Below are 27,005 nucleotides of genomic sequence, written 5' to 3' on the forward strand. Positions count from 1 at the left end.
ATAAGTTGGGTTTAGTCTTTTCCTTGCAAGCAATCCATAGAGGATCAATATATAAAAAAGTATATATGTAATATTGCTTGGCTTGCGAGACTAATTTTATTTCTCTACCCGTCATTTAAGATGACATAACTCCCTAATGATGCTGATGACAAGAAGTGAAATGCTAGAAATGGGAACCTTTTCTCGTTCACTGAAAATAATTCAGTCGATATCTTGTTTTCTTACAAGTGGCAATTTTCCAGAGTAGGCAGGAAAATTAACCTAGAGCAAAATGCCATCCTGTAATTGCTTACATAATTATAAAATATCAATTTATTTTGTTTGTTCTTTGTAGTTAAGCTAATCTTATTAATGCAGTGTATACATCTACCATATGGGCAAAAGTAAAGGATCTGACCACATACAGTTTTCTATCTTCCAAGTGGCCTTGAATTAATTTAACCACAGACAGGTAATAACATTTTTGAGAAAGATAGAATAATAAAGGCAGTTAATAAAACTAAGCTGTGTTCAGAATAAGTTCACCAAAGAAAACTGAGCGACAGCTTAACAGGATCTTTAAAATGGGGAAAAGGCAGCACTCGGAAGATGCCCCTCTATTTTCCCATGGCATCTTTAAAAAAATGGAGCTCCATTTTTCTTCCCATAGCAGCCACATTGTCCCTCTCTCTGTCCATTTATTTAGAACAGAGGATTTGATATTAAAAGTGATTTCACTGTTAGTTAGATGCTTTGTAATATGAATAATCTCCCAAGCCCTTTCGATTCAAAGCCCTTTTTGTGGTTAAGCAACACAGCTTGAAGTTTAAAATTTGAACAGCATTTCACAGAGCACGAGGGAGTCACAAAGAATCATTTTTTGAGAATGTAACTTGAAAAGAATCATGATCTGTTTACGGAAATTCCATGAACAGACAAAGAAGTGAATTATTTCCTTGCCTTTAAGAGCCAGCTTGGGAGATTGCTCATATGGAAGAACTGCTGGGAAGCATGTTAAATTATTCAAATACTTTGTCACTGCCACTTGAAATAAGTCTCTCACTCCAACAGATTCCTTTCTTATCAATAGAAGGACCTGCATCTTGGCTTCCAAAAGTAGAAAAACGCTTCCATGTCCATGCAAAGAAACAAAGTCTAGCTTTGAAGCCAGGACTCTCCTACTGTGCAAGTCGCCATGTGCCCAACACATCCAGGACAGACACCAACAGAGAAGAAAGTGAAATTCCCTGCAGGTGCAAATCGATGCAGTTCCATTGACTTCCATGGAGTTTGGCCCAATTACACCAATAAAGAACGTCAAGTATCAGGAGGTAGCCGTGTTAGTCTGGATCTGTAAAAAGCAACAGAAAGTCCTGTGGCACCTTTAAGATTAACAGATGTATTGGAGCGCCAATTCATCTGTTACTTTTAAAGGTGCCACAGGACTCTCTAATAAAGAATGTGTTTGTTAGCCAGGTCGGGAGGGGAAGGATGGCACAGTGCATTCAGCTAAAGGTGAGCCAGCTTTTATTAACAATATGGATCTCCAGTGGTGAGCTGGAGCCGGTTCGCACCAGTTGGCAGTAACCGGTTGTTAAATTTAGAAGCCCTTTTAGAACCGGTTGTCTGCGCGGGACAATTGGTTCTAAAAGGGCTTCTAAAGTTAACAACTGGTAAAGCTCCAGCTCCCCACCCCCGGCCCCAGCTCACCTCTGCTTCCTCGGCTCCTCCCCTGAATGCTCTGCTCCCCTTCTCCTCCCCCTCCCCTGTTTCCCGTGAATCAGATGTTCGCGCGGGAAGCCTGGGAGGGTTCAGAAACAAGCAGCGGCTTCGCAAGGAAAGCTGGGGCATGAGGAAGGCTCCAGGGAGGCGCGGCACGGCCCAGCCCAGTCCTGCTCTGGCCTGGCCTCCAGCGCGGTAAGGGGGCAGGGAGTAGGTGTTGGATAGAGGGTAGGGGAGTTCGAGGTGGGGAGGGGGGTGATAAAATTTAATACATAAATAAATAAATAAACAAACCGAACCTTTACCATGTAACATACTCAGGGAAGTCACCATCTCATACCATTTATATGTAAGCATCAGAATCATTTCCTGTCCCAATTACACATTCAAAAGGAGGGAAGATTCACTCGCTACACCAAGTACACATTGCCTACCATTTCTTCAGGACTGCAGCAGCAGATTCAACAGCCGCTCTGTCATATGCAGCACTCACCCAGGTATTTGAAATGTGTGCTGGACAAAATGTCCTATTCAGTAAATTTAATTACAGTACTTAGCACAGGAAATTGCCTGCTGGATTATCCTATCCAAAATCCTCAACAAGAAGTTGAGTGTATCTGTGAAAGTTATGAAACAATGACAGGAACATGCAACATTTTGAAGATGGCATAATCATAAACTACTTCTTGCCTATTCTATAAGTGGACTGGAAAAACAGGGACTGAAATATATGGTGACTGACACCTCTCCAACAATCATAGAATATCAGGGTTGGAAGGGACCTCAGGAGGTCATCTAGTCCAACCCCATGCTCAAAGCAGAACCAATTCCCAACTAAATCATCCCAGTCAGGGCTTTGTCAAGCCTGACTTTAAAAACCTCTAAGGAAGGAGATTCCACCACCTCCCTAGGTAACCCATTCCAATAGATCTGTCAAGACACATATTTTGAAGGGAGAGTTTTTCTGCAAGCATTTATGGGATTAATCACAACTATGGTTGTATAAAACCACATAAAACATCAATCATTAGCATCAGCTAATAGAGAGCTTATTGTTTTAGCAGAATAGAGAACCCATCAGTATTGAGAAATAGATGGATCACTGGATTTTGATGTCTTAGGACCCAGTGAGCTAGATACAACAAGCATGTCTGGAAATCTAAAGCTTCTGTCTAATACTGTCAGCTCATACCAGACAGACTGCACCCGATTGTCTCTGATCTAAATTAAGTAATATCAGGCTGTCATGGACTCACAGATCGTGCCCACTCTTAGCCCCGTGCGGTCCCTGGGGGGGTGCCACTTTCAGTGAGACAGCCCTTCTCGGGGGTCCACTCTCTCTCGGGGTCAGGCCCCTCCACCTCCTGGAGCTGCACCTCTCTGAGCCTTAGCACCTCTGTCTCTGCCATGGGCCCCCTCAGGGAGTCCACTCGCTCTGGACCCCCGGGGTCTCCACCCCCGAAGGGGTTGATGCAACCCTGTTCTCTAGACCGAAGTGACGCTCAGCCAGCATGAAACAGGAGGGTTTATTAAGAGTTGAACACAGCACAGGAAACTCTCAGGGCCTCAGGCTTGGCCTCCCTCAGCCCAGCACATCCCAGTCTCTCTGCATCTAGGTGGGCTCTGCCTGCTCCCCCTCTCCAGCCCAGAGCCCCCCTGCTCCCAGCTGGGCATCTGAGATCACCGGCCCCAGGCCCCGCCTCTGTCCATTGTCTTCTCTGCAGGTAAACAGGGTTGTAAACCGGGGCCTCCTCTCCTCACTTCTGTCCTCTGGCTGGAACCGGCTGGTTAGGTCACTGGGTCCTCATTCTGCAGCCCATTGTCCACCCACTGGCCAGAACCGGCTGCGTCTCCTCAGCTGGGCCTCCGGGTCACCAGTCGTTGGGGTATTCATCCTCCCGGCCATCGGCTGGGTCCCCAAGTCCTCTCTCTGGTCCTCTGCAAAACACACTCCCTCTCCCCTCACCTCGTTAAACCAGTAACACCCAGGGAAACTGAGTCCCACCCCCTCGGCATGCAAACCATTGAAACTCCACAGAAAACAAGAAAACCCCCCACTTCATCACATCTCTCCCCTCTTCGAGGCTGAATGGAGCAGGGTCACTTAGCCAGTGACCTGGGGAAGTTCAGGGTCCCCGCCCCGCGATAAAGCATCCGCTATAACATTGGCACTCCCCCGCACATGGACCACCTCCATGTCATAACCCTGGAGGAGCAGGGCCCACCTCAGCAGCTTGGCATTAGCCCCTTTCATTTGGTGCAGCCACGTCAGGGGCGAATGGTCGGTGTACACGGTGAAGAGCCGCCCAAATAGATATGGCTGCAGTTTTTTAAGGGCCCACACCATGGCCAGGCATTCCTTCTCTATGGCCGCATAGTGCTGCTCCCGGGGCAGTAGTTTCTTGCTCAGGTACACAATGGGGTGTCTCTCTCCCTTAGTATCAGTTTGCATCAGTACTGCCCCCAGCCCTGTGTCCGAGGCATCAGTGAACACCAGGAAGGGTTTGTTAAAATCCGGGTTTACCAGCACCGGGCCCTGGATAAGTGCCCCCTTCAGCGCACAGAGAGCCCTCTGGCACTGCTCAGTCCAGACCACCTTGTCCGGCTTTCCCTTTCAACACAGCTCCGTGAGGGGTGCTGCCAGGGAGCTAAAGTGGGGCACAAACCTCCGGTAGTACCCTGCCACCCTGCTCCTTAGTCTGGGGGGCAGGCCAAGCCTTCATTGCCTCCACTTTGAGCGGCTCCGGTTTCAGGTGTCCACCCCCAACCTTGTGGCCCAGGTATAAAACCTCTGCCATCCCCACCTTGCACTTTTCAGCTTTTATGGTCAGTCCTGCAACCTGGAGGCGACCCAGCACTCTCTTCACCTGGGACACATGTTCCTCCCAGGTCTGGCTAAAGACACAGATATCGTCAATATACGCTAGAGCAAAGCCCTCCATCCCCCTTAGTAACTGATCCACCAGGCGCTGGAAGGTGGCAGGTGCCCCTTTGAGGCCGAAAGGCAGGACCAGGAACTCGAAGAGCCCTACTGGGGTGGTGAAGACAGACTTCGCCCTGGCCTCCGGGTCCAAAGGCACCTGCCAGTAGCCTTTGGTAAGATCCATGGTAGTGAGGTACCGGGCACCCCCCAACTTGTCTAGGATCTCATCGGTCCTAGGCATGGGGTAGGCATCGGACACGGTAATGGCATTGAGCTTCTGATAGTCCACACAGAACCGGATCGACCCGTCCTTCTTGGGAACCAGCACCACGGGCGAGGCCCAGGGACTGGCGGATGGCTGGATCACCCCTAAAGCCAGCATGTCCCCGACCTCTCTCTCCAGGTCCTGGGCTGTTTTCCCAGTGACCCTGAATGGGGAACACCTGATGGGAGGGTTGGTTCCCGTCTCCACCCGGTGGACAGCCAGGTTAGTGAGCCCAGGCAGGCTGAAGAACAGCTGCCAGTGTGAATGCAGCACGGCTCTGATCTTTGCCCGCTGGGCAGGGGTTAGCTGGTCTGAGAGGGGAATTGATTCTAGCGAGGGATTAGCCCCAGCCTCAGGGAGGAGTCCCACCAGGGGGTCCTCTCCTTTCTCCTCCCACTGCCCACACTCAGCCAGCACCAACTTCTCCCTGTTCCAGTATGGCTTCATCATGTTGACGTGATACACCCGGTGGCTGTGAGCCCGGTTGGACAGTTCCACCACATAGTTCACCTCGTTTACCTGTCTGATGACCATGAAGGGGCCGTCCCAGGCCGCTTGCAGCTTGTTCTTCCTCACGGGGATGTGGAGCATCACCTGATCCCCGGTAGCATATGAGCAGGCATGGGCTGAGCGGTTGTACCAGACCTTCTGCTTCCTCTGGGCCCTTGCTAGGTTCCCCCTAGCCAAGCCCATGAGCTCCACGAGCTTTTCCCGGCAAGTCAGTACAGACTCTACCACTGATTCCCCATCGGGAGAGGCCTTTCCCTCCCACTCGACCCTCATCAAGTCCAAGGGCCCCCTCACCCTCCTTCTGTACAGCAACTCGAACGGGGAGAACCCTGTGGATTCCTGGGGCACTTCCCTATATGCGAACAGCAGGTGGGGTAAATACTTGTCCCAGTCCTGCGGGTGCTGGTCCATAAAGGTTTTCAGCATCCTCTTTCAGGTCCCATTGAACCTCTCCACTAGCCCGTTGGACTGAGGGTGGTAGGCTGAGGCCCAGGTGTGTCGGACCCCACACTTCTCCCACAAGCACTGGAGCAGGGTTGACATGAAGTTAGACCCCTGGTCGGTAAGGACCTCCTTGGGGAACCCCACTCTGCTGAAGATGGTCAGCAGCGCATCTGCCACGGTGTCTGCCTCGATAGAGGACAAGGCCACCACCTCGGGGTAGCGCGTAGCAAATCTACTACCACCAGGATGTATTTCTTCCCTGACTGGGTCACTCTGCTGAGGGGCCCCACTATGTCCATGGCCACCTTCTGGAAAGGCTCCTCTATGATGGGCAAAGGTCTCAGTGGAGCTTTACACTTATCGCGGGCCTTTCCCACCCTCTGGCAGGAGAGACAGGTCCTGCAATACTGTTGGACCGCGTCAAAGACCCCGGGCCAGTAAAAGTTCTGCAGCAGCCTCTGCCTGGTGCGCCAGATGTCCTGATGCCCCGAAAGGGGGATATCGTGGGCCAAGAACAACAGTTTGTGGCGGTACCTCTGGGGAACCACCAGCTGCCTCCCGACTTTCCAAGATTCAGTTCGCCCTGAACCAGTCCATTCCCGGTACAGGAATCCCCTCTCCCACAGTAATCGCTCCCGACAGTCCTCCCCCTGGGACCCAGCACTGTCGTGGCTAGCCAGGGCCCTCAGTTTTCCAGGGAAGGATCCACCTGCAGCTCCGTTTGGCATTCAGCTGCTGGGTCTGAGGATACAGCCCTGGCTGGTGGCGCCTCAGTTTCCCCACCCTGGGACGGAGGCTCCGGTCCAGCCCTGTTGGGCCCTACCCTCGGCGCTTCAGCTCCCCTCCCCCCTCGGGATGTCCCGCGCCCCTCGCTGGCTTTGGATCCGGGTAAGGACCAGGGCACTATGAGTGCCATCCGGCCAGTTCTCCAAGTCATTACCCATTAGCACCGCAGTGGGCAGGTGGTCATGCACCCCGACCTCTTTGGGTCCCTCTTTAGCCCCCCATTTCAGGTGTATCCTCGCTACAGGCACCTTGACAGGGGCCCAAACACTCCCCTCGGGGTCAGGTAGGCATCGGGCACTAGCTGGTCTGGGTCCACCACCTCGGACCGCGCCAGTGTCACCTCTGCACCCGTGTCCCAGAACCCCTGGATGCGTCTTCCCCCCACCTCAATGGGGATGATGTGGCGAGTGTCCCCGGGGGCCTGTCCCACGCTCATCCAGCGGATTGGGTACGGGTACTCTGGACCTGGGGCCCCGCCTTCCCCTGCTGGCCTGGCGATCCCCTCCCCCTGGCACACCCCCATTGACTGCAGCCCCTGGGCCCGGCGGTGCCCCCTCTCGGTGGGCTTCCACCCAGTTAACACCCTGCGGGTTCTGCTTGGCCGCCATTTCCTTCATCTTCAGGCACCGTGCCACCTTGTGCCCCTTTTGGCCACAGTAATTACACCTCATGTCCCTCAAGTCCCACGAGGGGGGTCGCCCCACCCCAGCAGTCCTGGGCACCCCTGAGTTGGGCTTCCTGGAGTCCCACCTTTGAGAGGGCTCAGGGTGACTCCCCTTATGAGTCTGTGATGTGGGTCTCCCCCCTGCCCCCGATCTACTGTCCACGAACTCATCTGCCAGTGCCCCTGCACTGCGCAGATCTTTGGGCTTCTGGTCCACTAGCCACATCTTAAGGTCCGGAGGGCAGATGTCATACAGCTGCTCCAACCCCACCAGGTTATACACATCCTCTGCGGTAGTGGCCCCTGCGCCCTTCCCCCACTTGCGGAGATATTCCCCCAGCAAGTTGATGACCTCCTTGTAAGAGACACCTGGGGTCCTGCGCACACCCCGGAGTCGTTTCCTGTACACCTCGGGGGTCAGTTCAAACTTCAGCAGCAAAGCCTGTTTGAACAGGTCATAGTCCCCCGTCTCAACACCATCCATTTGGCTGAACGCCTATATGGCTTTGGGACCCAGCAGGGGGGTCAGACAGCGAAGCCTGTCTACGGGGTCAATCTGGTTCAGTTCACAAGCCTTCTCAAAGGCTGTGAGGTAGGCATCAATATCCCCCCCTCCTCGAACTGGGGCAGCAGTTTGGTGTCTAGATTCCCCACACCACTGGTGTCTCGGGGCCCTTCCCCACTTACCCCGCGGCAGGCCCTCTTGGCCCGCCTCTCATCCATCTCCAACTCGTGCTTCCGCTGTTCTATACTGTCCGCTCGTTCTCTCTCTCTGTCCACCAGGCTCCGATCCTCTAGCTCCAGCTCCTTTGCTTTCAGCTGCAGCTCCAATCTCTGCAGCTCCTCTAGGGAGGAACCTGACTGGGGTCTCCCTGTACTGACTGGGGAGTCAGGTCTGACCCATTCCCGGTCGCTACACAAACTGCCCCCACAGCTATTCCCTGGCTCTCCGGGCACCCTGGGAGTCCCCTGGGGTCTGGAGCCTGCGCTTCAGACGGGTCATTCTCTACAAGCTGAGCAGTCAGCCGCTCCTTAGTGAGCCTCCCCATGCTCAGCCCCCTATCCCTGCAGAGACGTGCCAGGTTGTTCTTACGGAGCTGGTTATAGGTCATTTCCAGGCTGGTTCCGTTCAATACCCTCGTTCTATCACTGGCAGCCACTCACTGCAAAGCGCCTGCGCCTGCAGCCAACGTCTACAGGGTGCATCCACAAAACATCCCACTTCTCACACCACGTTGTCACGGACTCACAGATCGTGCCCACTCTTGGCCCTGTGCGGTCCGTGGGGGGTGCCCCTTTCAGTGAGACAGCCCTTCTCGGGGAGTCCACTCTCTCTCGGGGTCAGGCCCCTCCACCTCCTGGAGCCGCACCTCTCTGAGCCTTAGCACCTCTGTCTCTGCCATGGGCCCCCTCAGGGAGTCCACTCGCTCTGGATCCCCGCGGTCTCCACCCCCAAAGGGATTGATGCAACCCTGTTCTCTAGACCGGAGTGGCGCTCAGCCAGCATGAAACAGAAGGGTTTATTGAGAGTTGAACACCGCACAGGAAACTCTCAGGGCCTCAGGCCTGGCCTCCCTCAGCCCAGCACATCCCAGTCTCTCTGCATCCAGGTGGGCTCTGCCTGCTCCCCCTCTCCAGCCCAGAGCCCCCTTGCTCCCAGCTGGGCATCTGAGATCACCAGCCCCAGGCCCTGCCTCTGTCCATTGTCTTCTCTCCAGGTAAACAGGGTTGTAAACCGGGGCCTCCTCTCCTCGCTTCTGTCCTCTGGCTGGAACCGGCTGGTTAGGTCACTGGGTCCTCACTCTGCAGCCCATTGTCTGCCCACTGGCCAGAACCAGCTGCATCTCCTCAGCTGGGCCTCCGGGTCACCAGGTCACCGGTCGCTGGGGTATCCATCCTCCCGGCCATCGGCTGGGTCCCCAAGTCCTCTCTCCGGTCCTCTGCAAAACACACTCCCTCTCCCCTCACCTTGTTAAACCAGAGGGGTAGCCGTGTTAGTCTGAATCTGTAAAAAGCAACAGAGGGTCCTGTGGCACCTTTGAGACTAACAGAAGTATTGGGAGCATAAGCTTTCGTGGGTAAGAACCTCACTTCTTCAGATGCAAGTAATGGAAATCTCTAGAGGCAGGTAAGATGTTAAGGTTGCCATCTTACAGCAAAAAAACTTCAGGACCAGACTCCAAAGAGAAACTGCTGAGCTCCAGTTCATTTGCAAATTTGACACCATCAGATCAGGATTAAACAAAGACTGTGAATGGCTATCCAACTACAGAAACAGTTTCTCCTCCCTTGGTGTTCACACCTCAACTGCTAGCAGAGCACCTCACCCTCCCTGATTGAACTAACCTTGTTATCTCCACACTGATATTTACCTGCCTCTAGAGATTTCCATTACTTGCATCTGAAGAAGTGAGGTTCTTACCCACGAAAGCTTATGCTCCCAATACTTCTGTTAGTCTCAAAGGTGCCACAGGACCCTCTGTTGCTTGTTAAACCAGTAACACCCAGGGAAACTGAGTCCCACCCCCTCGGCATGCAAACCATTGAAACTCCACAGAAAACAAGAAACCCCCCACTTCGTCACACAGGCCAAACTAGTATTTGGTTGGGAGACCACCTGGGAATCTTGGGGCCCTCGTCCAGGTGAACTAAGTATAAACAATGAAAGAAAATGTAAAGCTTCTACATTTTACTTTGCCTTCTATTCTTCCCTCATTCTCCCCTAGCCATGTCTTCGGTTTTCTCTTGGCTTTGTTCTTCAGCCATTTTGGCATTACTGAGAAAGCCAACTTCAATAAATTCTCTGGATCAGCTCAGATGAGCTCACACAAATTAGGATAATGATCTAGACACTGTAGGATCAGTTCTGCCCTGTTTCTGACCTGCACCAGAATCTAGTCTCTTTGTACCACTCAAGCAGGATAAAATAAACTATAGGGGAAAATTCAGCCCCCTGAGATTATCAGAACTGAGTTTGGAAGTGATGTCATAGCATGAAACCTCACTTCAGGGTTGGGTCGTGGGCAGCCTGAGGACACAGAGTGAGCTGCTCAGTAGTGGGGCCCGGCCAGATCAAAACCATGAAGTCAGAGTCTATCACCAAATTGAGAGCATGCGGTGAGAATGGGGGTTGGGCTGGGCCAGGGTCTTTTAGCAACATTTTTAAGTCAGAGACAGAAAACTTGGATCAGGATCAGGAGTCGAGCAGAGGTCAAGATCCAGGAGTCCAGGATCAGGGTGAGTCACACAAGGAGTGCCGAGCAGGACTGGAGGTCTAAAACAGAAGCACACAGAAGAGGTCTGTGTCACTCAAACAACTCCCAGAAATGGATTCCTGGTTTATATGGGGAAAGCCAGCCAATCACAGAGAGCTGTCACTCATGCCCCTTAGGATGGGACTTCCTGAAGAGCTTAGCCTCTCTGTGGTAATCCTGCCTGGACCAATGGTAGTAAAGAGGAAGCAGTGCCAGCTTTGAACCCTGCAAACCCCAGTTCTAGGCCTGTAGGGTTTTTACATCTCACAAACTTTCAGCTATTACCTCCTCTCACAGAAAGATGGGAAATAACACGAGCAGGGCCGGCTCCAAGTTTTTTGCTGCCCCAAGCAAAAAAAATTTTGGCTGCCCTCCCCCCCCCGCACCACCTCCTGCCACCCCAGCCCTGGGTCACTGGTAACTCGCTCCCAGGGCGGGTCATTCAGCAGGAATTTTGGATGTGCACAGAACACAGACAGGATTGGTTCCCATATGGTTACAGAACTGCAGTAAAGTGGAACAATTTTCAGCTTGTGTGATTGAAGGCTATCTGGATGCATATTATAAGACTGTCCTCCATAAATGAGGAAAAGTTCTTTATTATTCTTTTGTTCCATTCTTTGTTTCTATGGGGAATTTGCCAATGCAATATCACTGTCTTCCTTTTAAACAAACAAAACTAAAACTTAAAAATAATAATAATAATAATGATAAAAAAGCAATGGCTGTTGAAAATAGCAATTCCAGTCCTAATAACCACTGGGAAGCATTTCTTGCTCAATTTATTCTACTTTTTCCTACAGCAAGTTACAGTGGATCAGTATATTTGATTTGGGAGAAATGAAGTAACAGCTGCCCAAATTGAGCTTGAGCACTCCTGAATTTTGAGGGTGTTCAAATCTGGAAGGCAGGTGCTGGATTCCCTTTCTGAATATTAGCTATATCCGGAAAAGAAAAGTCAATTTCTGCTTCCATGGCTCAGAAGTGTAAATCCTCTTACGTGCCTGGTACTGTATCTAAAGCTGCCCAGTCTAGTAGAGCCTCCCCTCCCATACTTTTCATTTTAAATTCTAGTGGGATCCACGTACCTGCCTTGCTAGGCTTCAGATAGAGAGGTGCAATGTCCATTTAGTCCACCCTATTCTTTCTTTGGGGGAGAGCCCAGGGCTGGGGCGGCAGGAGGTGCAGGTGGGGGCCAGAGCTAGGGCGGCAGGGAGTGCGGGTGCGGGTGGCGAGAAGAGCCCAGGGCTGGGGTGGCAGGAGATGCGGGTGGGGGGGAAGAGCCCACGGCTGGGGTGGCAGGAGGTGCAGGGGCGGGGGGGAGAAGAGCCCAGGGCTGGGGTGGCAGGAGGTGCAGGAAGAGCCCAGGGCTGGAGCGGTAGGGGGTGCAGGTGGGGGGAGAGCCCAGGGCTGGGGCAGCAGAAGTGTGTGGGGGGAGAACCCAGGGCTGGGGCAGCAGTGGGGTGCAGGTGGGGGCCAGAGCTGGGGCAGCAGGGGGTGTGGGCAGGGGAGAGTCCAGGGCTGGGGCAACACAGGGGTGCGGGGGGAGCCCAGGGCTGAGGTGGGGGGCGGCAAAAAACCTAGAGCTGGCTCTGTTCCTACCATTTACAGCAAGCTGTAGCATAAGGTTTCAGATTTAAAAATTTTATTAAGATGATGTTAAAAAAATAGTGAACAGAGTTTGAGCATAGAAGTTTCTGGTTATCAGGGAATAACACACGGATTATCGAGAGTGCAAAGTTTGGTTTAAGATAAGGTGGCATGAGGAATACATAATCTGCAATATCCCCGATTGGGGGTAAAAGGTTGATGGGTCAAAGTATAGACATTGAGATATGAGGGTATGAAGTTCACAAAGTGGCTATGTTCTGGTGTGGATTATAATGACTGGATATGATGATGAGGATGGATTGACCCTCATTTGGTGAGATTTAATGTTCAGGGAGTTTATGGTTCCAGTTCATATGATCCAATGGAGGAGGTCACTTGGTCCCTTTCTCGTAGTGGGAGAACAATGTCACTCTGGCTCACGCCTCCTGGTACTGTCGGTGGCCGGTGATGTGCTTGATGCAGAAGTCCCTGGACCATCGGATGGTGTCTGAGACCATGAGGCGCTGCATGAGACATGCGTAGCGTCGACCGATCCCGCAGGTCCGCAGCACACGCTCGTTGCAGGGTGTGACGTTGTGCAGTCTATATGGTTTTATAAAAACATGATAATAAGCGAATATAACGTAACTGGGATATGCTTCATGCAAAAGGTCTCTTGTAAGGTGTCAAGCCTGTATCCCCACTTTGAACTTTAGGGTACAAATGTAGGGGCCTGCATGAAAACTTCTAAGCTTAACTACCAGCTTAGCTCTGGTCCGCTGCCACCATTTCCCAATTAGATTCCCTCCCTGGGAAGCCCTGAGAAACCTTTCACCAATTCCCTGGTGAATACAGATCCAAACCCCTTGGATCTTAAAACAAGGAGAAATTAACCTTTCCCCCTCCTTCCTCCCACCAACTCCTGGTGAACACAGATCCAATCCCCTTGGATCTAAAACAAGGAGAAATTAACCTTTCCCCCTCCTTCCTTTCACCAACTCCTGGTGAATACAGATCCAAACCCCTTGGATCTTAAAACAAGGAGAAATTAACCATCCCCCCCCCTTCCTCCCACCAACTCCTGGTGAATCAAGATCCAAACCCCTTGGATCTTAAACAAGGAAAAATCAATCAGGTTCTTAAAAAGAAGGTTTTTAATTAAAGAAAAAGGTAAAAATCATCTCTGTAAAATTAGTATGGAAATTAACCTTACAGGGTAATCAAACTTAAAGAGCTCAGAGGACTCCCCTCTAGTCTTAGGTTCAAAGTACAGTGAACAAAGATAAACACTCTAGTAAAAGGTACATTTACAAGTTGAGAAAACAAAGGAAAACTAACACGCCTTGCCTGGCTATTTACTTACAAGTTTGAAATAGGAGAGACTTGTTTAGAAAGATGTGGAGAACCTGGATTGATGTCTGGTCCCTCTCAGTCCCGAAAGCGAACACACTCCCCAACAAAGAACACAAACAAAAAACCTTCCCCCCTCCAAGATTTGAAAGTATCTTGTCCCCTTATTGGTCCTTTAGGTCAGATGCCAGCCAGATTACCTGAGCTTCTTAACCCTTTACAGGGAAAAGGATTTTGGAGTCTCTGGCCAGGAGGGGTTTTATAGTACTGTACACAGGACAGCTGTTACCCTTCCCTTTATAGTTATGACATAAGGTATCATTACAAAGCTTATAATCTACTGAGTATGATCATCTGATTTGTATAAATGTACCACTCTTGCATCTAAAACTAGAAATATAAAATGTAACTCTAAGGGCCTATTGTAATTATGTAAAGTGTGGGCCATTAATGATGGTTTGGAATCTTGAGGACTCCCATTAACAAGGACCATTGTCTGCAGATGACTGTGTTTACCTGTTAGTCTTCCTGTATATGTGTGTCCTGGCAAGTGGGCAATGAAGTCTTGCAGTGACATGTGATCATGTCACCTGAACTGGAATCCATCTTTAACCTGGTGCTTTTCCAGTGGGGGGGAAGGGGGGTGGAAACCCAGAGGGACAAAGGGTTCCCGCCTTATGCAAAAGATATATAAAGGGGTGGAAGAGAACAGAGGGGGAGAGGAGCCATCATGAAGAATCCCCTAGCTATCACCTGAGCTCGAACAAGAGCTGTACCAGGGGAAAGAATTGTGCCCAGGCCTGGAAGGTGTCCAGTCTGAGAAAAACTTACTGAAGCATCTCTGAGGGTGAGATTATTTGTATTTAGTTTGATTAGACATAGATTTGCGCATTTTATTTTATTTTGCTTGGTGACTTACTTTGTTCTGTCTGTTACTACTTGGAACCACTTAAATCCTATTTTCTGTATTTAATAAAATCACTTTTTATTTAGTAATTTACTCAGAGTATGTATTAATACCTGGGGGAGCAAACAACTGTGCATATCTCTCTATCAGTGTTATAGAGGGCGAACAATTTATGAGTTTGCCCTGCATAAGCTTTATGCAGGGTAAAACGGATTTATTTGGGTTTAGACCCCATTGGGAGTTGGGCATCTGAGTGCTAAAGACAAGCACACTTCTGTGAGCTGTTTTCAGGTAAACTTGCAGCTTTGGGGCAAGTGATTCAGACCCTGGGTCTGTGTTGAAGCAGACGGGAGTGCCTGGCTCAGCAAGACAGGGTGCTGGAGTCCTGAGCTGGCAGGGAAAACAGGAGCTGGGGTAGTCTTGGTACATTGGGTGGCAGCTCCCAAGGGGGTTTCTGTGATCCAACCCGTCACACAGGGGTCCCAGGCGCCCAGGGCTCCGACAATCAGGGCATCCATCTGCACCTCATAGCCCTTCGCTCTCAGGGTGTCAGCCAGGGGGGCGTACGTTTCCAGCTTACGAGCTCGGGCTTCGCAAAATGCTGGGGTCCTGTTCTCAAAGGAGACCGTGACGTCGACGAGGATGATCTTTTTCTGGGCCTCGTCGGTGATGACCACGTCAGGTCGTAGCTGGCTGTCAGTACCGGCAATGGTGCAGTTCACGGGGAACTCCCCCAGGCGTGGCATGATGGCTTTCACCAGGCGGTTCTGGATGGCGTTGTGGCACAGCTGCCAGGCTCTGGAGTGGGGATTGCAGCTGCACAGGACATGGGGCAGGGTCTTGTTGGGGTAGCCGCACTTCCTGCAACGCTTGTCTCGGTTCCCGTGGTGGACGGCTCCGTTGAGTGGGACGCAGTTGAGCCGGGCACGGTGGATGAACCGCCAGTCGGCGAAACGGGTGAAGCCGCCCCCGTCGAGGAACTGGTTGCTGGCGTCCCACTTGCTGGTCAACTCAAAGGCTTTACCCTGGTCCGGTTTACGCTTCATGGTTTCCACATACAGCGAGCGGATGGCGGCCTTCAGAGTCCTCTCCAGCAAGCCCATGGCCATCGGGGTAACAACGGTGTTGTCGTCGGACCTGATCTGCGGCACCCAGAGTCCCAGCTCCTGATGTTCCTTGCACCACTCCCAGCGGCCGCTTCCCCAGGCGACGCATGGCGTTGCAAGTGCGGGACCACAGTGAAGCGATGTCGCGCCCGTCCCGTCCCGTCCGAATTCCCCATCCAGGGAGCCGCTCAGGAAGGTGGCGATGTCTTGGTTCGAGGGGGTTCTGCCGATCCACTTCTCTGTCGCATCATGCAGGGCGTTCGCCGCAATGTTCCTCACCATGGCGTCGGGACATGTCAGCAGGCGGAAGGCGTGGGTGATCACCGCGACGTCGCACAGGTCACCCATGCAGGGGACGTTGGCACCGCCGTGCCTGTGGGCAATGTAGACCAGCTCGTTGCTGGCTCTCTGGGGAAGGAACAGCCACTTCTTTACCAGCTTCCGGATGATCTTGTCTGCCTTGTTGAGGGGCACCTTCGCCACGGCAGATCCCCTTAGGGTGAACGAGATGCATGGGATCAGGAAGGTATTCAGGGCGTTTATCTTCTGCCACGGTGCCAGCAGGGAGGCATCAATCTTGGCGGCGTCCTGCAAGATCTCCTGGATAGTGTCCTCGGGTGTCTGCCAGATACGGAACCCTGTTGGCGTGCCCAGGTGCTGGTATGCCTGCCCCTCTGCCAGGGGGATGACGGGCTCACCCTGGATCTGGAACCCCGTTGTCTGCACTGGTCCCTTTTGCTGCCGTCAATGTGCAGAGTTGCGCACTTCTTCGCATTGAAGCGGAGCCCCATCCAGTCAGTAGCTCGGCTGGTGGCATCTAGCATACCTTGGAGGCTCTCTGGGTCATCCGCAGTCAGGACCAGATCGTCCGCGTAGGCCAGAATGCTGAGTTTCTTGACGTGCAGGTCAAAGCCGGTCGGGCCGCTGGAGATGGCTCGGATGAGCGGTTCCATGGCCAGGTTGAAGATGATGGGGCTAAGGGGGCATCCTTGTTTCACGCCGCGGTGGATGGGGATGGCATCCGTCTCTCCGTCCGTGGCATGGATGATGGTGATGCAGGCCTTGTAGAGGTCCTGGAGGATCTGGATGAGGGTTTCTGGCATCCCGAACTCTCCCAGGGTGGCAAAGATGTGATGGTGGGATATGGACCCAAAGGCGTTGGTCAGGTCAAGCCATGCTACTGCGCTCTGCCTCTTGGACCTCCTGGATGGCCGTCTGAAGGAAGAAGTTGTGCTCGTAGCATCCCTCGCAGGACATGAAACCCTTCTGCACTGAGCTGACGGCGCCCCCGCACACTGACTAGTCTGTGATCCTTGCCGCAAGGCAGCTGGCATACAGCTTGTAGATGGTAGAGCAGAGGGAGATGGGCCTCTAGTTGCCAGGGTCGTCTCGGTCGCCTTTTTTGTGGATAAGCACAGTCATGGACTTTTTCCAGGAGCGGGGAACGCGATGGAACTGCTTGCATTTGTTGAAGATGGCAGGGAGCACCAAGCAGCCGGGGTCTCGCTTCTTCAGCAGGGGGTAGCGGATGCCATCTTTTCCAGGGGCGGTGGTTTTGGTCCTCGACAGCCTCGCCTGCACCTCCTGCGGGGAAAAATCTTGCTCCAAGTCCTCCGTGAGGTCGATCCGTGGTAGAGGGGAAAGGCACTCTGGGCATCGCAAGTTGGTCTGGGCCTCGTGATCAAACACATCTTTGAAGTAGGAGTAGAGCCCCTCGGGCTGGATGGCACAGTGGGAGGAGGTCCCGTTGAGGATCTCCCTCATGGCTTTCGTCTGGTTCATCCTGTATAGTTTCTGAATACGGGAATGCAGCCGCTGGATCGTAACGGCGGCCAACATCCCCTCTCCTGCCTTCTCTGGCGGTGCTGTTACGGCTCAGCGCAGGGAATCTGCGAGTGGCCCATGCGGCTTTCTGGGGTTCCCTCCTTCTAGCCGTAATTTCCACAGACAGTTCTGCAGTCAGTCTGTCCATCAGGGTGTCGAAGTTCTCAAAGTCCTCAGCCTTTGCCAGCTCCTCCATCCAGGTGGATTGCCACGGTGTGTCGACCCTCGCTCGCGGCTGTCGCTCCTCCTGCTGTGTTGTCCCTGCAGGTTCAGGTGCTGCGGGGATGGTGTGCGGCCTTGTTGTCCCTTGGACTGTGGAGCAGTGTTCAGGTGGGTCTTGAGGCCGGGGTCCTGGTGTGGTCGGGAGGGCAGCTCTCGGTGTCTCCGAGGCAGCACTGGATCTTCTGAGAGGGAGTGGGGTTCTGGAAGCACCGGTGCTGGGCTTTGTTGGGGCGCGGTCGTATTTGGAAGCACTGGGGATGGTTCTGGTTCTTCTGCAGGCGGCATCCGGCTGGTGGGTCCTCGGTGGGGCATGGGGTTTTTGGCGGTCAGAGGCTCTTTGGGTAACCTTGGAGGAGGTGTTGGGTCTCCCGGGGACGGGGTCTGGTGTGGGATCTGGGGGCTACGGGAGGCTCCTCCGTTGGCTGGATCTCACTGTGCAGCCTGGGGGACGATGCTAGTTGCTCCTACGGCAAGGCGGCATGAGATTACCTGTGGGGGAGCGCTGCAGCGTCTCATGTCCGTGTTGTGCTGGATGATTTTTATGAGGTCGCTGAGGCGTATGCTGAGGTTGTTGACCTGAGAGATGGCAGTGGTCCCCCTCACAGCAGGGTCCAGTGTGGGGATTCTGGAGACAAGACTGGTCCTTTTGGTGGCATCGTCAGTCCTCGAAGCGGGGGATACGCTTCCCTCAGTTGGCAGTTGGTCCCCCCTTCTCTGCTGTGACTCTGGGGATGCTGGCTGGGGTGCTGAAGCCAGATCATCAGTGGGGGTCAGGGTTGGAACCTGGAGGATGTCAGTGGGATTCACTTTTGCGGTCGTGGGGGGTCCCCTGCACGTGGCTTGATGAAACTTACATTTCTTTTGGGTCTCGAAGGGGAGATCGCAGCAGCTACACCAGAAAGCAATCCGTTTGTTGTAGGTCTTACGAACGTGTTTGCTGAGGGCCGCGAGGGTCTGGACTCCATGGACGGGGAGACAGAAGGGGCAGAGGAGGAGACCTGTAGGGAGCGGGTACTGGAGGTAGATGCAGTCTTCTTCCCCTGCCTCACCCTCTGTGGGGCGGATCTCTGTTGTACCTGCAGGCTCGCCAGGTGATTCCTCTGGGTCTGGTAGAGAAGCTTGGGGAGATGAAGTCACTCTTGGGGGGGGCGCTGGACTCACATAGAATCATAGAATATCAGGGTTGGAAGGGACCTCAGGAGGTCATCTAGTCCAACCCCCTGCTCAAAGCAGGACCAATCCCCAGACAGATTTTTGCCCCAGATCCCTAATGGCCTCCTCAAGGATTGAACTCACAACCCTGGGTTTAGCAGGCCAATGCTTAAACCACTGCGCTATCCCCTCACTGGCCAAGTTGTCTCTTTGCCCGGAAGGGCAGCGTGCGGCATCGAGATCTTGGGTTCTGAAGTGCATTCCCCTTCGAGTGGCCCTCCTCCGGATAGCCGGGTGGTAAGTAGTATTGGAGTCTGGGGTTCAGGAGGTGGTTCCTTCCGGACCATCCCTCTCTGGAGCAGCGGGGCAGCAATCAGCATTCTGGTCCTGGGTCGTCGGGGGGGCTCCTCCGGTGGCGTCCTTCCCGGCGAGGCGGTGCTCAGCATCCTGGTCCTGGGAAGCGGGCAGAGTCCTCCGGGGGTCCTCCTCCTGAAGAGCTGTTGAGATATTCTGGCTCCTGTATGTGAGGTCCCGAAGAGCTGTCCTTCTGGAGCCAGGTCTCCCTGCAGAGGTATCCACGGGGGTTTTCTTCAGCCAGCTCCTAATGTTTTTGTTCTTGCAGATGGTCCGGGTCTTCCGTGAGGCACCAAGTGTGGTCTTCAGGATAGGTTTTTGCTGAGCTTTCTGGAAAGCAGGAACAGCAGCAGCCAATGACAGTGTAGCTAAAGCTGAAAAAGAGTTTTCTTCCAAAATAGGAGGAGTGGAGTATATCTTCAAAGCAGCATCAATTTTTTCAAAAATGGCTGCAGGAGAGTCCATTTTCTGGACGTGTGTTCGCAATTGTCCATCAAAAGAAATTAAACTGATAAGAACAGACACTACACTTTGATCCTAGCTCCAAGGAGCCGAGAAGCACTACACTCCTTCCCCCTCCGTTTCCTGTTAATTGCGGCCAAGGGAATGCTGGGAAATGTAGTTCTTTCCCTGCTCCAGGGCTGGCTCTATAGGCAGGGAGCTAACCAAGGAACTACAGCTCCCAGGGCTCCCTGTTGGTTCTCAGCTCTCATGCTGGATTCTTGCGCCCCTGCAAATTTGCCGCCCCAAGCACCTGCTTGCTTTGCTGGTGCCTAGAGCCAGCCCTGAACACGAGACTAACCTTTGCTGTGAAATCTAAACAATTCCCGCCTCCCTCTTCTCTTCCCTTCCCTTCAGCCAAGACAGGACATTTGACATTTAGCATTACCAATAGTGGTTGGCTTTGCCTTTCACACACCCCAACTCCCAACACAAAAACTTGAAGCCAAGACTGATTACATCTGTTTAACATGCAGAAGAATTTTTCTAATTGCAAGGGGAAGATGGATCATTCATCCCACCTCTTCCCTTTCTCTCCCCCATGCTCACAAGAGCCTGTTCCATTATCTGGTAGGTCCTATGGTAAGGGTGGACCCCACAGCCTTCTACTTCGGCTGGTTCTGAAACCTCTTGACTCCTCCCAATTCAAGTGAGATACTTTGGGTAATTCATAGAATCATAGAATATCAGGGTTGGAAGGGACCTCAGGAGGTCATCTAATCCAACCCCCTGCTCAAAGCAGGACCAATCCCCAGACAGATTTTTGCCTCAGATCCCTAAATGGCCCCCTCAAGGATTGAACTCACAACCCTGGGTTTAGCAGGCCAATGCTCAAACCACTGAGCTATCCCCCCCTCACAAAGCTGAATTAGACTACTGTACCCAGCATCTGTTTGCAAGGTCAAAACACCACATGAACCTATGAAATGAGCGCGTTTGGTGATCTAAGCCCAGTTTTGAATGAAAAAGTATCCACATAACAAAAGACCATCCACATCAGGATTATGATAACTGACAGACTTGATGGTAATCTCAGGAGAGGGCCAGGAACTGAACGGTACATGTGAACATACCTTCTCCCTCTTGGCAATGGTCCTTCAGGTCACACCAGAGTCTCATTGTCAATACAGTGGAGAGATAGGCTACTGGATTAGAAGTCAGGACACCTGGTTTCCAGAGTTCTAGCCCCAAAGCATTTAAATGGGTGCTTACATCCATCCTTATTCAATAAGGCACTTCAGCACAGGCTTAAAGTGAACAGATGTTTTATGCCCCATTGCGATGGCTCAAACACGTGCTTCTTTACTTTTCTGAATAGGGATGCACTTCTGACCTGGAGCCTCTATCTCAGGGGTTCTCAAACTGGGGGTCGGGACCCCTCAGGGGGTCACAAGGTTATTACAGGGGGCGGGGGAGGTTAGAGCCATCAGTCTCCATCCCAAACCCCACTTTGCCTCCAGCATTTATAATGGTATTAAATATATAAGCGTTTTTAATGTATAGGGGGGGGGGTCGCACTCAGAGGCTTGCTATGTGAAAGGGGGCACCAGTTCAATAGTTTGAGAACCACTGCTCTATCTCCAACTTTGTCATTAGCTCCCTGTGTGACCTTGGGCAAGGCACTGCCTCGCTCTGTGCCTCAGTTTCCCCATCTCCAAAATGGAGACAATGTTGCTTAGCTTCCTAGTGAGCATTTTGAGATCTACAGCCGAATATTATAATCAGTAATCATTATTACAGAATCTGTAAAACAGATCTACAGAAAGAATTTCATATTACAGGACTCTCAAAGTGAATCTTCAGCTAGCAGCTGAAATCCCTTAAATTATTTTTCTGTAATTATATAAAAAAAATTTGAGTAATCTGGAAGGCTTTGTTTGCTAAACTCTGAATCTCCAGAAAACTTCATTCAGCAGCAGCAAGCAGCAGTTTCACTTATGGCTTCCAATTGAGATAATATCACACATTGATCTTAACTCATACAAGTAAACATGAGTAGACATGTTTATATCAAAAGCAATGAATTGTACCTCTCAAACCATATAACTTGAAAGAGAGTTTGGCGTCTCAGAAAGGAAAATTAAATTTATCATGCTGTTAACTTAAAAGATAGAAAAATCATCTTATTGCTAAGTTGCCAACTTTGATCTTTCTGAATTGGTCTGAAATACATCTTTCAAAGCAAAATTAAATATTTATTTTGTGTATATGCGCTTGCTTTTAGCAGGCTTTTTTATTTCCCCCTTTCAGTCTAGCTCACTTCCAACAATTTACTGCTATCTCAGGATTGCTGAATAGAGAGTACAATATAAAAATTGCAGTGGTTTAAGCAAATGCTCAAGAATTGACTGCTCAAGATTTCTGAATTCCGTATGCTTTCTGCTTCACCTGTGGCCTGAATGTGCTGAACTGAAAAGACCGAGCCAACCCCTGTGCAAAGAGGTCTGCTCTCCACAGGTGCCCCCTAGTGCCCAGGTGATGGTGCAACAGGTGCTCTTCCGTGACTCAGCCCTCTGGCTGGGCCACACGTGTGTAAGCCCCTTCTGGCGTACGTAAAGAGTCTGCTGCTCAGCAAGGTGCTTCAGGCTTCACCCAATCAAAGCTCCACCCTGGGGACTTTCTGGGATATGGGGTCTTCCTAGTCCTGAGTCTCTGGTATGTGGGAAAGGCTTTTTGCCCCCAGACCCACCCTCTCCACTGGGTTCTGATCCAGGATCCAAAAGGTAGGCAGCTGAATCCTGCAACCTTGAGTACTATGCGACTGCCTCCCGGGATCACTTCCTACCAGACTCCCCACACAGGAGGGAAAAGCAAAGACATGCAAACAAAATACAGCAAAGATGAAATCTCCTATCTGGCAAACATCCAGAGTCCTTTCCCCTTGGCATGTCAGATAGACCATCAATAGTTAGAGGCCCTGCTAGCTGAGTGTCCCACCACTGTCCTTTTGCAGAACTCCAGCATGTATTCTGCAGACCTCCACTGCCTGCCTGCCAGTGAGTACTCTGCTCCCCTTTCAAGCTCCTACTCCAGCCTCTGCATTCATTGAGGGTGTGGTGGGGTGGAGACACCTGGGCCCAGAGCAGCTCTTTAACCCCTTCCTTTCCAGTGTGAGGTTTGTACTCCCATCACACCCTGGAACATATCAACCTCTTTCTGCGTACAGCACCACTTGATTGCCCTGTGGACCAACTTTCCTCCCATACATCACCATGCAGTCTACGCCTCTTCCCACTCTTCATTTTATAACATTGCTGCAGCAACCATAGCAATTCCACCCACAGAAAAGCAAAGTATGTATAATGTGATTTGTAAACAAGCTAGGATTCCATAACCAGCCAGCTCTCCATAGATCACCACCAACAGTGGGCTAAGGACCAGTTTGGGAACTCCTAGTATAATCAGAACTCCGCAGAATGTTGATGATCAAGTAGCCAACCCTGTTGAATTATGGTGACGTTACTCTTCTGGAATCTTTTACTTCAAGCTAACTATTTTTTTCAGTATTATTTACTTAAAACGTCTTAAGGTGCTTTACATACAAATAAAGCAAACTTGGGTGCCCGAAGTTGGGCTCTTAAACATACATACATATTATATATATATATATATTGTGATAGACCCAGACCAGCTGGGAACTGCAGAGTAGCAGAAGGGAGATATACTGGCCACTGGATAAGTAGTTTTCTGTTTCCTGAGTGACCAGAGCAGGGGCTGCTCCAGGCTAATAGACCACCTGACTCCAATTAACCTGCTAAGAGTCAGGTGAGGCAGTTAAGCACCTGACTCTAATTAAGGCCCCTCTGATGCTATAAAAGGGCTCACTCCAGTCAAGCCAGGGGGAGCCAAAGGAGAGGAAATGTGTGGGAGGAACTAGGAGCAAGAGGTGTGCAAGAAACTGAGAGTGAGTAGGCGTACTGCTGGAGGATGGAGAAGTACAAGCGTTATCAGACATCAGGAGGAAGGTCCGGTGGTGAGGACAAAGAAGGTGTTGGGAGGAGGCCATGGGGAAGTAGCCCAGGGAGTTGTAGGTGTCGTGCAACTGTACCGGGAGGCACTCTAAACAGCTGCAGTCCACAGGGCCCTGGGCTGGAACCTGGAGTAGAGGGCGGGCCCGGGTTCCCCCCATATCTCCCAACTCCTGATCAAACACAGGAGGAATTGACCTGGACTATAGCTTCTACCAGAGGGGAAGGTCTCTGGACTGTTTCCTGACCCACAGGGTGAATCTGTGAAGGGAGCAAATCTGCCAATAAGTGCAGGACCCACCAAGGTAGAGGAGGAACTTTGTCACAATGTATACATATATATACACACACACACACACACACACATATATGTTTGTTTGTCTAAGTGCCCAACTTTGCCTTATTTGTGTGTGTGTGTGTACACACACACACACACACATAAGATAAGCAAAGTAAGACAAATGCTTCTTAAGAACCTATTAAAGGATATTTACTTTGTATATTTTGACATGAGATGTTGACAATTTGTGGTTTAACAGTTATAAAGCTTTAACTTTTTGAACCTCAACGTCTACTGTCATTAAATAATTTTTATCCGACCCATCCTGTTGTCTGCCCCTCCATAATTTCCCACAACTGTGAAAATGTAAATAAAAATTGAAAGATGCTTAAAAATAAACATTGATAATATCCATCAAAATGATAATAAATAATACAAAATGAATTCTGCCATGCCTATATGTAACCATACCACTCTGCGTTGCTACTCCAAACATGCACAGGTGGGAATGACTGTGCAAGTCAGTGGTGAATCAGAAATTATTAGATACAAATGCATGTGAAAAAAATGTTTCCCCCATTGCGCTTTGTTTGGGTAGTCAATGGAAGTCAAAGAAAGAATTCAAAGACCAAAAGCAATATACGGAGATCAACTTAAAGGAACTCATGCATCTGGAATGTATCGTCCGTGCAACAGTGCCCTGGTCCAGGAGTGCATGTCCAACCCAGAGCAACTTTTCTAAGGTTGACCCTTGAAGGGAGTTGATTCCCAGGTGGCCAAGTGACAGGGTTACAAAGGTATAAGGAGAAGTGAGTAGCTAAGGTAGAAGGGAAAAGATCAGAGAGAAGTTGGCTCTCTGTAGGTTCCAAGCAGAAGGTATGGGGAAAGAAACCTAAAAGGAGCAAGAACTTGTTCAGGAAGAAACTGTAGCTAGGGAGGAGTCTAAAATACTGAGAACAGAGCCATGTGAATAACTTATTTTTCAGTTAATTAATTTGGGGTAAAATAGAATGTTCCATTCGACCTGAAAGGTTTCCTTTGTTTTGAAGGGGGAGTTAATTTTTTTTTTTTAATCATCATCAAAGCAAAATTCTACAGGAGAAGTCACTTCAAATTGAAAAATTAAAACATTTTGGTCTGGAAATGTCAAAAACTAAATATTTTTATTTTTTCCCCAGAATTTTTCTTTTTTTCAACCTAAACAATTGGGCAAATGACAAATTTGCAAAACGTTTCGATCGATCTAAATTTGCATTTTTCAGTGAAAAAAAAGTTTTGTCTGGAAAATTTCACCCATCTCTAACTGGAAAGCCCTGAGAAGCAGGGCTCTGGAGAGGTTGAAGCCCTGTTAAAAGACTCTTGAGCGGGGTAAAGGGTTGGAAGGACTCATGGGCCCTAGGAAAAGGGATAGAAAGTTTTGTGTGAGTGTTCTTCTATGTGAATAAACGAGACCCCAGGATGGAAGAGTTAATGCAACAGTGCCAATAGTGTAATAACTTGATTGGGAAGAAGGTAAATCAGTGCCATATTGGGCAAGCCACAGGCCATGTAAAGTCCAGTTCTTCATCACCTTCAAACTGCTCATAAACAGCGAAGAGCTACTATGCTTTACTTGAGCAGCTTGCATGCGTCACCTTGACTTTTCATGTATTGCAATTATTTTCTTTTGATATATATAAAAGGAATCAGTTCTTCATGTCTCAGTAGGTTCAGCCACCCCCTCTAAATATATTTTTTCTTCTACTGTACTGATTATATATTTCTGATCAGCTGTGATTTCATGCAATATGCTTCAATTTGCTAATCTGTCAGCTAAAGTGATGGCAGACAGAAATACCCCCTCCCAACTGCCACACATGCAAGTAATGGAGCTTTTCTTTTCTTTTTTTTTCTCCTCCACAAGTAATCATAGAATCATAGAATATCCGGGTTGGAAGGGACCTCAGGAGATCATCTAGCCAACCCCCTGCTCAAAGCAGGACTAATCCCCAATTAAATCATCCAACAGATTTTTGCCCCATATCCCTAAATGGCCCCCTCAAGGATTGAATTCACAACCCTGGATTTAGCAGGCCAATGCACAAACCACTGAGTTTCCCATCCATAGAACTGTGGATAATGATACTGACCTCTTTTGTAAGGCACTTTGAGATCTACTGGTGCAAAGAACTATATAAGAGCTATAATATATCTATATAGATATATATATATATGGAAGATGATGCAGACTTCAAATCCCACCTGTCCTTCTAAATTCGGGAAGGGGTTGAATTGAAGGGGCATCATCTAGCCCAGGTCTAACCCTTTATTTGAAATATAAGCTTATGTGGCCACTCAGAGTCCCTAACATAGTGAAACAACAGCCACTGAGCCAAGCTTTGCATTTAATTGAGGACAAGGAACTACAGTGTTTGGCCCGTGAAGCTGGCTTTGATTAGGTGTTTTGTTTTGTTTTTTAATTTTTAATTTAAATGAGCTACAGTGCACTATTCAACTTGTTCCATTTATCTGGGCTACGTCAATTACATCACCGGGGAAGCTAATCAACAGTTAATTTTTAAACATGTCCAGAAAGAATTTCACTGGAAACATTTCAGATGGGGGAAAATGTTTAACAAAAAAAAAAAAAAAAAAAAAGGATAGATAAAGGCTATAGACAATCTAGTGAACATGCTGCTTGCGTAGCTCATGGCTATTTCCCCAGTATTTATTTTATTTTGAAAAGAAAATAAAATTAAAGTCATGGATTAGTGTTCAAAAAATTCTCAAGTACTGAAAGGTGGTTTAAAATTAATTTTGCCTGAAGCCTGCATCTTATTGATATTTGAAAATGTCATTCAAGATTTGCAGAACACTCATGAAAATATGTGAGCAGCAACTTTGCCATACTGGAGAAAGTTACCTTAAATAAAGCATTACGGCATGACTTTGATTAGATGAAAAAATATACATCCCTCCAGAATAATTAAGGCTAGGGGATTTCTTTAGTTCGAATAAGCATATGCAATAAGTTTATTTTGCTTCTAAAATATGTGGCCCAATTCTCCCTCAGCAATGTGGAAAGCTGCTGCTGTTATGCAAGGATATGGGGATGTGGCTGGCTGCAGAGACCAAAGGTCATCATCCATCTGCAGGGAGCAGAACAGACTTTGGCAGACTGCAGCTTATAGCAGCTCATGTAAATAAAACAAATTAATTGTTAAA

Source organism: Malaclemys terrapin, chromosome 2, assembly GCF_027887155.1.
Source record: "Malaclemys terrapin pileata isolate rMalTer1 chromosome 2, rMalTer1.hap1, whole genome shotgun sequence".
Classification (NCBI taxonomy): domain Eukaryota; kingdom Metazoa; phylum Chordata; order Testudines; family Emydidae; genus Malaclemys; species Malaclemys terrapin.